This window comes from Amphiura filiformis, chromosome 10 (assembly GCF_039555335.1).
Source record: "Amphiura filiformis chromosome 10, Afil_fr2py, whole genome shotgun sequence".
Taxonomy (NCBI): Eukaryota; Metazoa; Echinodermata; class Ophiuroidea; order Amphilepidida; family Amphiuridae; genus Amphiura; species Amphiura filiformis.
Genome location: NC_092637.1, coordinates 21,442,751 through 21,455,913, shown reverse-complemented (window position 1 = coordinate 21,455,913; position 13,163 = coordinate 21,442,751).

Sequence of the window (13,163 nt, the reverse complement as noted above, 5' to 3'; positions counted from 1 at the left end):
CATGTTAAATTTTGTTAAAACTAAACGAAAGGAATGTGTGTGTTTGTTACTATCCTTTATCGTGTCCAAGGGAATAGACTGGTCCAATATTTACCATTACAATTAATCATGATGTCAGTTATTGATCCGTGTATATTCTAATAACAATTCATGGTTACAATACAGTCCTTACAATAGTCTTATATTACTTTGTTTTAAAAGGGAATTTCGTGATCCACAACCTCGTCCCCCCACTCAAAACAAGTTGAGATTTGTATACCACTGGGAACCTATAGCTACAAAGTGTTTATATATAAAAAAATTCTTGCAGATTAATTCGTTCAGCAAAAATATCGCCAAATTTTAATTACGTTCTGGTACACCAGAACGAAATTACAGTAGTGCAATACACATAATCGTGCATAACTTGCAAACGCAAAATCGGAATCAACTGAAATTTTGGGAATAAGGTTTTTTCGTGGATATCTACTGAAAAATAATCATAAAAAGAGGATGGTAGGATCATTGTTAATGAATTACAGAATCAAATAATCTGTATATATTTCTTAAGTTCAAAATTCTTTTGAAATTTATTTCGATATTCATTTGTACAGAAAACAAGTATTTGTAATTTTGTTTCAAATTTTGTTTGGTGGAATCCATAGAACATAATTTCTTTTTTATCACCTGTATATGGCGAAGAAGGTGTCAGAATTGAGTTTCTTCTACCTCCTTCGGCAGCAAGATTTTTTGCATTTCCAATTTTACAGTTGAATAATGAAATTGTTTGGGACATTTTTTTTTATCTCACTAGTGGGCAAAGAATTTTCTTTTAAAAGTACTTACACTCCAAGAACTGTAATCATACGTTTCTAAGAGGGCGAGTGATTCTCAACTTTGAAACCGGTCTATTGGTAATCGCTCGTCGTTGTTTACATTAATCGGCAAAGTTGTAAAATGTTCAATCACGTCTTAGATCCCCAGATTTAACTTATAGAGGTATTTTGGTGATTTTAGCATCTTCTTTGTTCAATAGATATCCACTAAACAAAGCTTATTTCCAAAATTACAGTTGATTCCGACATTGATTTTGCAATTTACGCATAATGACATGTATTACATCGCCCATGCTTAGCTGTACTGTAATTTCGGAATGTCGACAGCCAAGAAAAATTTATCTGCAAGAATAATTTGGAGTTTTAAGTTTCTGATGGTATTAAAATCTTACCTTTTTGGAGTAAGTTGGTGGGGTGAGACTGTGGATAACAAAGCAGTGGCATAGCGTCAATAGGGTGCTCTCCAATCGATTTCAAAATTTAGAATATAAAATTGTCAATCATGTTTGGTTGGGCGGAGGGGGGGGGGGGCACTCAACTTAAGTTTTGGTAGGGGTGTGCGAACTTTGGGGATTAAAGACTGAGTTTTTGGGCAAAATAAGGGCTTTATGAAGTGATTTTTTTGTGGGGGTCTGTGAACTAAATTCGACCAAATTATAGGCTTTTGAGCTAAAATTGGGCCAAGTCAATTGTCCCCAAAATTTGAGCTCAAGAGCTAAAATGTTCAGAGTTTGGGTCTTCAGAAGGAACTGCCGGAGAGCCTGAATAAGGGACCATTGACCGCCGCACATACCCGTACCACCTTTACATGGGAGTGACCCTCAGGAATATTTCATCTTCTGTTGGCAAGAGTTTCATTCGTGTGGAAATAAAGGAGCGAACCTGTAATGCTAAGAACCAGTCTGCGATCGTGATTCGTGGACAGGCGAATACGCTTTGACAAAAAAATACAAGTCTGTAATACCCTTGTTTCAATTATGTGAGTCAACTACACTCCTCAAAAGAATTAAAGGATCAGTTGATTATAATCAGCATCTTTGAAAACATTGGATATGATGATAATATTATTGATAATAATGTGCTTGATTTTTCATCAAGTTTTATACAAAATTCACTCATTACAAATATTCGATATCACCCACATCTTGAGTGGAGGGGGAAAATGGGTTTGTGTATGTGATGTTGGTTTGGGTCTATACGTCACAAGCACAATAATCAATAATATTATCATCATATCCAATGTTTTCAAAAATGCTGATTATATTCAACTGATCCTTTAATTCTTTTGAGGAGTGTATAATACTAGAGCTATAACCATCCTAACCACCATAAATATTTGGACACCTTACATAAGATCTAATACATTGTAATAGATAAGAAAAAATTACTGGTAGAACTTATGTATGAATCCATTCTAACCGCAATAGTGTAGTGTATAGACATGGTGAAGTTTGGCGAGACTCTCAATAACGTGAAAATTATTAATGGGATTGGAACTTTCTTTGGTATTTTTATATAAAAAATAAATTCTGGTAATACAGTTTAAACAATATATTTTACCCACACACAAGAATACCCTTTCCATACACTCTTTGCTGACAGTATCATCATGCGGTTTTTACAGTGATGCAGACGTTGACCTCATTGCTCATTGGTGTGTACAAAATATTTAGGCACTGTGCACTGGTTTTGGCTGGTTTTCAAATGAGTTGGTGTTTTTAATGTTGTAACAATATTTAATATCCCTTCAAAAATATTTAAATTTCTAATGAAGATAGGGTATAAACAATATTTAGGAATATTTAGGATTCAACAACTCCTCCTATACCTTTTATTCAGGAGCCAACCGTTGTTAATTCGTGATGAATCCACACTTTTACTGTAGCGTATACGCGAACGCGAGCGAGACTACGCGTTACGCGAGAGCGCGTAAAATTCGTCATGCCTGGAACCTTTGTGCGTATGCAAGCTTACAAGTTGAATTCAGTATTTTCAGAGAGCGGCTAAATTTTGCCGTTTTATTCTGTAGTTTTATTGATGATATTAACAGAGAAATCATCGAAGTTTTTGTAAGGCTTAGTGACAATGATTAACTGACATTTCCTCGTGAAATAATCGTGAATTATACAATCTTTAGCTCGGAGTAAACCACGCAGACGACGCGACCGCATCGTTGTTAAACGGTGATGAACAACGGTGAAACATGATTGAATCCCTAAATCATCACTGCACCACTATGTTCTTCAATAGCTAGTGTGCATATGAGTAGATCACGGTGAATGAGGGGAGGGATAACCCTTCCCAAATATTCAACGGGGATCGTGCATTCAATGTTACCCACGACATATTTGACAATTCTAGCTTTACAAATGGCAAAAGGTAAGCTGGAACCGCGTGATATTCAATCTGCTTCGCGGAATTTACACCTCTATCTCCAATGTCAATGTCAAAAAGAGAGAAACGACAGTTACGACACAAATAATATTTGAATGACTTATTTATTTTTATTTTACGGTTTTGTGTGTATAGAGGTCATCGTAATGCAGATATAACCCAATAACTTCTGAGCCATATTTTTTATTAACTACGAAGGGGGTTTGCAATTCTTAATTATAAAAAATAAAGTACAAACATTCCCCACATAATGTCGCTATGACGTTATAATGTGAGGTGCCCAATTTGGGTAAATATGGCTATGTACAACAGTATAGGCTAAATTGATTTTTGGCTAAAAGTTCTACGAAAATGCGATTTTCACCGAATTTTTCACCGAGTTACTAACAAGTAAAAACGTGAGTAGCGAAATGAAAATCATTGAATTTACTGTAAAAACCAAGGATGGGCCTCCTCACCCCCCTATGGTCATTTTTGATAGCCAGTAAATTGTATCATTAAGTTGAGCTCAAAAGATGAGCCCCCGGGGGTAAAATTTCCAAACGGCTCGTCAAAATCGCTTGCCCCCCCTCTCGGCTTGCCAAAAAGTATTCCCCCCCCATTGCGCATGCGAAATTTTTTGAATCCCAATTTACAAACCTTAACTGGTCTAGATACATGTTGCGAGCGCAGCGAGGAGGAAAATTAAACGTTTCCGTACTGTTTTTGTAAGCCTTTTTAGAGCGTTTTATTTAAAAGGCATCCTATGAATGTGTGCCAAAAATCGCTTGCCCCCCCCGGCTTGCCAAACAATTTTGCCACCCCTTTCGGCTCGCCAAAAATGTCTTGCCCCCTCCCCAAGTTTACCCTCCTCCAGGGCTCATAATTATTGCACAGCCCCATTAGCTTAGGTCGTTTAGGCGTATTATGACATATTAAATATCTTGGGGGGGGGGGGGTGGGGTTGAGGAATGGTACAACCCCTCCCTTTGTAGTTCTAAAGAAAATGAACTGATTACTTATCAGTGGCGTACCGTGGCCGCTTCTCCCCCGAGGGGCTAAAGAAAAAGTAAGTTTTGCCGCCAACTTCATCAGCAGTCCCTTAGTGTACAATCATACGATATATGTCTATTTTTGTCATTTCCAGTACAATGCATGCATTTCTGTGGTCTATTGTGTTTGGCTTTGTGATAGCTAGTTCTACATACCGGGTTCAAGGACAAACAGGTATTTTGATTTTATTCCTTGATAACCGTTTGCATTGTGAATTTCTTTGCTTTTTAGTAAGGCAAAAAAAAATTGTTTGCTTGTTCTCGTCTGACCGACCGTCTCGGCAGTCCCGACCATAACACTTTTTTTTGAAGAAAGTTTTTTGTACAATTTCCCCCAAAAGTCATGAAGATATAAAACTGAAGATATAAAAGAAATATAAAATATCATTTCCTACATGTTTCCCCCTGTCTAGTCGTACCTGGCTATGGGTTCCGATATTTCGTATTATCATCCTCAGCGTCTACACAAGTAAAACATTGTTTAACTTAAAAATGCTTTATTTTAAGTCTGCAATACATGTACATGCAAATAAAATTGGGTTTACTTCGAATTTGTCTTTGGTGGAAATTCTGTGGTCAGTTAGTGTTTTGCATACAAACAAGTACTTCACATTATACTTTCGGTACTTGGGGAGAAAAAAATATATAAGAAAAAAAACTTTTCCCGACCGACCGACGAAACTTCTGAAATTAATCTATGGACAAGCCAGCAATTTTTGTGGCCCAATACACGTTGCATAGACTAATATCAAACACAGACTATTCACCAAGAAGCAAAGTTACCGTGAATTGTATGGTGAGAATATTTGCCTGTTCATGAGGGCCGGTCGTTCACTCGCGCGTGTCTAACAAGTCACACGCACGTCGTCTGTGCCTATCATGGAGGTATATTCAAAGTTTAATTGGTTTAATTTAAATACAATTCTACGGTGCCTTTTACGGTACATTTACGCGAAATGTTCACAGACTGTGCTTTGACACACGCTTTAACATGTGCAGAATTGGGGCACCATTTTTGTGCGCGCGCTTTATGGCACGATTGGCCTTCATTGGTCATTGCCTGTTGGTGAATGGTCTGTATATTATTTGTCTATGACACGTTGTTAATCAGACCAAAACAATATTCTGTTTTAATATTGAAAAAGTTCACAGCCCTTTTTAAATGATTTTCTGACCAAGATAAAGGTAATTTCTAGGGGGCGCTAATTATGTCCTGATCCTATGTTCTTAACTCAACCGCCTGCAATTTAGTTTAAAAAATCAGTATATGTGACAAAGGTCATGAATTATGTTAAAAAAACTCAAAAAGGAGGTGAGACATGATCAATTCTGTTCAGGCAGTAAAACCTCTTGAAAACAAAACCTTCTATTGAGGGCAATTTAAAGGTGACATTTTAAAACTCAAATTAAATTCTAGTAAATATCGTATATGCATGAGAAAGCAAACTTATCGGCCCGTAATTCTTGATGTCTGCTTTATCCCCTTTTTAAGAAGTAGAATGAACTTTGCCTCTTTCCATTTCTCAGGTATCTTCTTGTCTTTCAGGATTTGATTGTAGAGTTTCACCAACTGTTTGTTGATCTCCTCCCCTCCTATCTTAAAAATGTCACTTGATACGTCATGTGGTACTGGTGCTTTATTGTCTTTCATTTGTTTTACAGCCATTTCCACTTCTCTAACAGTTATATTTGGCACTTCAGTGTCGTCGGTTGATTTTGTGGTGGTACTCTGTTTCCGATGTTTTCATCTGCTTTACTGCTGTACAGGTCTTGGTAGAATTTCTTCTCTGTCTGTGGTGATACTTCCATTCTTTTGTCTCATTTGGCTAATTATTGTTTTCTTGCTGTTCATTTTTGTATTCTGTTTTGGTCCCTTGCCACTTTCTACGATGGATTCAATTTGCTGCTTTTTTTCTTTTTCTGCTTCTTTCTCGACTTTTCTTTTTCTTATCTAACTATTTGATTGCCTTGTCCACCTCTGTGGTCTGTTTGGTCTTTTCTCTCTTGGCGCTATTTCTTCAGCTGCCTCCACTATTGTATTGGATATAAGCTCATATTTGGTGTCTATATCTGCATTTTCTATGTCCAGACATGCAAATCGGGTTTTCAACTCCAATTAAAAATCAGTCTTCAATTTTTTCAGTGTCAGTATGTTCAACTTGCTTTTCTTTTGATTTCTGATGATTTTGAGTCTTGCCAATTTCCTGTCTATGTGTATCTTTGCTCTCACCATCCCGTGGTCACTACCAACGTCTACACCTGTGATGACAGAACAATCCTCAACAATTCCACACTGGCTACTTTTATAAAGTCTATTTGGTTCTTTGTAATTCCGTTTGGACTTTCCCAGTTCCAATACCTGTTTTTATGTTTCTTGAAGTATGTGTTAGCAATGATAAGTCCTTGTTGGGCAGCAAACTCAAGTAGCATGTCCCTCTTTTGTTTCTTTCTCCAACTCTAAATCTTCCCATGATGGATTCTTCTCCAGGTTGAGATTCTTCTATCTTGGCGTTGAAGTCACCCATTACTATGGTGTACTCAGCTTTGCTGTCTTCTATCGCCTTATTTACTTTTTCATCATCATAGTCCGATGTTGGTGTATAAATTGAATTACGCAAAGCTGTTTGTTTCCTGTCAACTGTACTATGAGAGAGATCACTCTATCTGAGTAATATTTCATGTCCTTTACATAGTCTTTGAATTTTGGGTGGATAAGAAATCCAATTCCCTTAGCATTTTTGTTTGCCTCTGTTTTTCCTTGGTTATAGAGCCAAGCACCTCCCTCGAGTTCTTCAATGCCCTCTCATTCTCGTTTTGTTTCACATAGACCCATTATGTCCCACTTGAAGTCTTTCAGTTTGTCTAGCAATGATTCAAGTGATACTTCCGTTCTCAATATTCTTGTATTATACGTACATAATTATGTTGAGTCGTGTTTGTCCACTCTTGTGACCATCATCAGTCACACAGCTTGCTTCCTATTTGCTTTGACTGTGTGACGCCATACATAGATTTACATCTTATGTCACGACTGGGTAATCTGCAATCACCAGGTCCTTGATGTTTGCGCCCCTTCTGGCCATGGGCTTTATGACCTCTTATTTCCTTGTCTCCCATAGTTTCATGAGGGATTTATGCCATATACCGAAGCGCTGGCAGGACGTGGTGTCAGTAGAGGTTTCTGTCAGGGATTCCTTATCCTTAGTCCGATGTTGAAGAAGACTACGCAGAGAGGTGATTAGGGACATGTGGGCTGATCTTATTGCCACCAGTACCTAGAACCAGACAAAGCAAAGCAAAGGTTGAAGTTGCGCATCATGCAATATTATACCTGCACACTGGCAGACTATACTTATTGGTAAAAGTGAAAATGTAACCATAACTGTTTCCACTTACTGACTCTTTTGTAGGTGAATGTGTTGAGGACGAGTTCAGATGCGCTGATGGTAAGAAATGTATACCCGAAGACTTCCGTTGTGATTATTACCCTGACTGTGAAGACTACAGTGATGAAGTTGACGGTTGCGTTTGTGATCCGCCTATTGATTTTGAGTGTACTACAGGTGGATGTACCAATGGTACATTTGCGTGTGACGGTGACGTGGATTGCTTGATGGATGCCAGTGATGAATTCAACTGTACTGAGTGTGCAGAAGGATCGTATCTTTGTACCAACAATAACCATTGTATTCCTGACGAATGGCGATGTGATTATTATAATGACTGCCAAGACAACAGTGACGAAGTTGACAATTGTGTGTGTGATCCAAGCATTGAATTCGAGTGCAGTACTGGTGGATGCATCAATAGTACGTGGGTATGCGATGGGAGACCAAATTGCTTTGATGGTAGTGATGAAGTCAACTGTACTGGATGTGTTGAAGGATTATATTTATGTAGCAATGGCAAATGCATCCCTGAAGAATGGAGATGTAATTATTTCATTGATTGTCCAGACAGCAGGGATGAGGTTGATGGTTGCGTGTGCAATACAAGCATTGAATTCACATGTAAAAGTACAGGTAGATGCATTCATGGTACTTGGGTTTGTGATGGTGAAACTGATTGTGTTGATGGCAGTGATGAAGCAGCAGATTTATGTGGTATGACAACAGCAGGCATTGCCACTGAAGATTTGGAAACTGATATACCCACTACTGACTCAGAACCTGATGAACCAGGTATGTTTTAGATATTGTTTGCCAACATTCTCTTCCTAACGCCCCGCCGGCTTTTTGGCGAATAGAAGGGATAGAAGGAAGGAATAAAGAGAGAAAACACACAGAGATGTTGTTTGCTCTGGGTGAGATTCGAACCCGAAACCCCTCGCATGCCAAGCACTAGGTCGGCGACACTTAGCCACGGGTCATCCGTTGGCCTGGTCAACGAAAGCGTGCCTATAATCACTTTGGTGATTGCATCATCACATCACGTGGGATGCACGCACGCCTAGTGCATATATCAAGTAGTATTTTGTAGTATCTGGTAGTGTTAGGGTTGATGGCGTGATTGCTTTATTGTTTGGTGCGGGTGGGGTTTTGATTGACCATTTTTGACATGGATTTGTGTATATGTCTACTTACTGCTTGCAATAAAAGTAATCTCTGGACCAGATACAAAAGCCGTATAAGGTCGCCAAGGCTTTTAAGATACATAATATATATCTATATAAAGTTTCGTGATCAGCATAAAACAATAAAACAAATAAACACGCTCATTTTCATTTAATTCTGCACAGAAAAGTGAAAGTAAGAACACTGCATGATACTGAAAAACATAAGCAAGTGAAGGATACATTTTTAGAACATCTTATTCTTTCATAGGTGAATGTGCTGAAGGCGAGTTCAGATGCGCTGATGGGAAGACGTGTATTCCAGAATATGTCCGTTGTGATTATCACCCTGACTGTGAAGACAACAGTGATGAAGTTGATGGATGTGTGTGTGACCCAACCAGTGAATTTACATGTGCTGCTGGTGGGTGCGTCGATGGTACTTGGGTTTGTGATAGTCGAGCAGATTGCTTTGATGGCAGTGATGAAGTCAACTGTACAGAATGTGCTGAAGGATTGTATCTATGTAGTAATTACAGCTATTGCATCCCCGAAGAATATAGATGTGATAATCGCACAGACTGTCCAGACAACAGTGATGAAGTTGATGGTTGTGTATGTGATCCAATCATGGAATTCACATGCGCTGCAGGTGGATGCATCCATGGTACTTTGATTTGTAATGGTGATACAGATTGTGGTGATGCCAGTGATGAAGCAGCAGATTTATGTGGCATGACTACTGAAGACATGGAAACTGTTATATCCATTACAGAATCAAAACCCGAGGAAGAAGGTACGTTTTAAACAATGTTTGCCAACTTTTTGGGAGTAGTGTATCTCTACCAAATACAACAAATTTAACATGATTTGCACGATTGTTACGAGAATTTATTGGACTATAATGATGTTGTCAAGCTGATTAACAGTAATGGTTCGCATAAATGGTATGTACACTATAGTTTTAGATATTTGGGAGTGAAACCAATTTACACCATTACGTAAGTTATTCTAACAAATAACTTAGTAATGATGATCCCTCCTATGAAAGTTATGTCTTCTTGATTCATTTTCAGGTTCAACCGCGGAACCAACAGACACCACACAGATATTTCGTACAGCGGACTTTGGTTCCACTACGGATACATCAAGTGCAGCAAACATTGTGGAGACCACAACGATATCAATTACGACAGACCCATTAGGTATCACATCATCACTTAGTACAACAGAACTATCGGGTATCACAAAGACACCAAGAACAACAGAAAAATCGGGTACCACGGGTACGTTAAGTACAGTGGAGACTACACGCAAAACTGAAGTGGCTACCAAGGAGGGAATCAGTACATCAGAATTCTTAAGTACGGCAGAAACATCACAGGCAACAGAAATATCGGGCACCACGGATACATTAAGTACAACACAACTATTAGGTACCACAGCGATATCAAGTACAACAAAGCTATCTGGTGGTACCATGGGAATATCTAGTACAGTATTTGTGGATATCACAGACACATCAAGGACTACAATAATATCGAGTACAGTAGATGCATTAAGTACACCAGAAACATCAGAAATGACAGAAACTTCAGGACTATTAGATACCACAGAAACTTTGGGTTCAACAAAAGAGTCTCGTTTAACAGACACTATTCACACAACCATAGATAGATTTAGTACTGCAGATACATCAAGCACAGCCGAATTATTGAGTACTGTAGATACATCAAGCACAGCCGAATTATTGAGTACTACAGATACATTAAGCACAGCCGAATTATTGAGTACTGCAGATACATCAAGCACAGTCGTTTTATTGAGTACTGCAGATACATCAAGCACAGTCGAATTATTGAGTACTGCAGATACATCAAGCACAGCCGAATTATTGAGTAAATCAAGCACAGCCGAATCATTGAGTACTGCAGATACATCAAGCATAGCCCAATTATTCAGTACTGCAGATACATCGAGCACAGCCGAATTATTGAGTACTGCAGATACATCGAGCACAGCCGAATTATTGAGTACTGCAGATACATCAAGCATAGCCCAATTATTGAGTACTGCAGATACATCAAGCACAGCCCAATTATTGAGTACTGCAGATACATCGAGCACAGCCGAATTATTGAGTACTGCAGATACATCGAGCACAGCCGAATTATTGAGTACTGTAGATACATCAAGCACAGCCCAATTATTGAGTACTGCAGATACATCAAGCACAGCCGAATTATTGAGTACCACAGATACATTAAGCACAACCGAATTATTGAGTACCGCAGATACATCAAGCACAGTCGAATTATTGAGTACTGCAGATACATCAAGCACAGCCGAATTATTGAGTAAATCAAGCACAGCCGAATCATTGAGTACTGCAGATACATCAAGCATAGCCGAATTATTGAGTACTGCAGATACATCAAGCACAGCCGAATTATTGAGTAAATCAAGCACAGCCGAAGTATTGAGTACTGCAGATACATCAAGCACAGCCGAATCATTCAGTACCACAGATACATCGAGCACAGCCGAATTATTCAGTACCGCAGATACACCAAGTACAGTCGAATTATTGAGTACCGCAGATACCTCAAGCACAGCCGAATTATTGAGTACTGCAGATACATCAAGCACAGCCGAATTATTGAGTACTGCAGATACATCAAGCACAGCCCAATTATTGAGTACTGCAGATACATCAAGCACAGCCGAATTATTGAGTACTGCAGATACATCGAGCACAGCCAAATTATTGAGTACTGCAGATACATCAAGCACAGCCGAATTATTGAGTACTGCAGATACATCAAGTACAGTCGAATTATTGAGTACTGCAGATACATCAAGCACAGTCGAATTATTGAGTACTGCAGATACATCAAGCACAGCCGAATTATCGAGTACTGTAGATACATCAAGCACAGCCGAATTATTGAGTACTGCAGATACATCAAGTACAGTCGAATTATTGAGTACTGTATATACATCGAGCACAGCCGAATTATTGAGTACTGCAGATACATCAAGAACAGCCGAACTATTGAGTACCACAGATACATCAAGCACAGCCGAACTATTGAGTACCACAGATACACCAAGTACAGTCGAATTATTGAATACTGCAGATACATCAAGCACAGCCGAACTATTGAGTACTGTAGATACATCAACAACAGCCGAATTATTGAGTACTGCAGATACATCAAGCACAGCCGAACTATTGAGTACCACAGATACATCAAGCACAGCCGAACTATTGAGTACCACAGATACACCAAGTACAGTCGAATTATTGAGTACCGCAGATACATCAAGCACAGCCCAATTATTGAGTACTGCAGATATATCAAGCACAGCCGAACTATTGAGTACCACAGATACATCAAGCACAGCCGAACTATTGAGTACCACAGATACACCAAGTACAGTCGAATTATTGAGTACTGCAGATACATCAAGCCCAGCCGAACTATTGAGTACTGTAGATACATCAACAACAGCCGAATTATTGAGTACTGCAGATACATCAAGCACAGCCGAACTATTGAGTACCACAGATACATCAAGCACAGCCGAACTATTGAGTACCACAGATACACCAAGTACAGTCGAATTATTGAGTACTGCAGATACATCAAGTACAGTCGAATTATTGAGTACTGCTGATACATCAAGCACAGTCGAATTATTGAGTACTGCAGATACATCAAGCACAGCCGAATTATCGAGTACTGTAGATACATCAAGCACAGCCGAATTATTGAGTACTGCAGATACATCAAGTACAGTCGAATTATTGAGTACTGTATATACATCGAGCACAGCCGAATTATTGAGTACTGCAGATACATCAAGCACAGCCGAACTATTGAGTACCACAGATACATCAAGCACAGCCGAACTATTGAGTACCACAGATACACCAAGTACAGTCGAATTATTGAGTACTGCAGATACATCAAGCACAGCCGAACTATTGAGTACTGTAGATACATCAACAACAGCCGAATTATTGAGTACTGCAGATACATCAAGCACAGCCGAACTATTGAGTACCACAGATACATCAAGCACAGCCGAACTATTGAGTACCACAGATACACCAAGTACAGTCGAATTATTGAGTACTGCAGATACATCAAGCACAGCCGAACTATTGAGTACTGTAGATACATCAACAACAGCCGAATTATTGAGTACTGCAGATACATCAAGCACAGCCGAACTATTGAGTACCACAGATACATCAAGCACAGCCAAATTATTAAGTACCACAGATACATTAAGCACAGCCGAATTATTGAGTACTGCAGATACATCAAGCATAGCCGAATTATTGAGTACTGCAGATACATC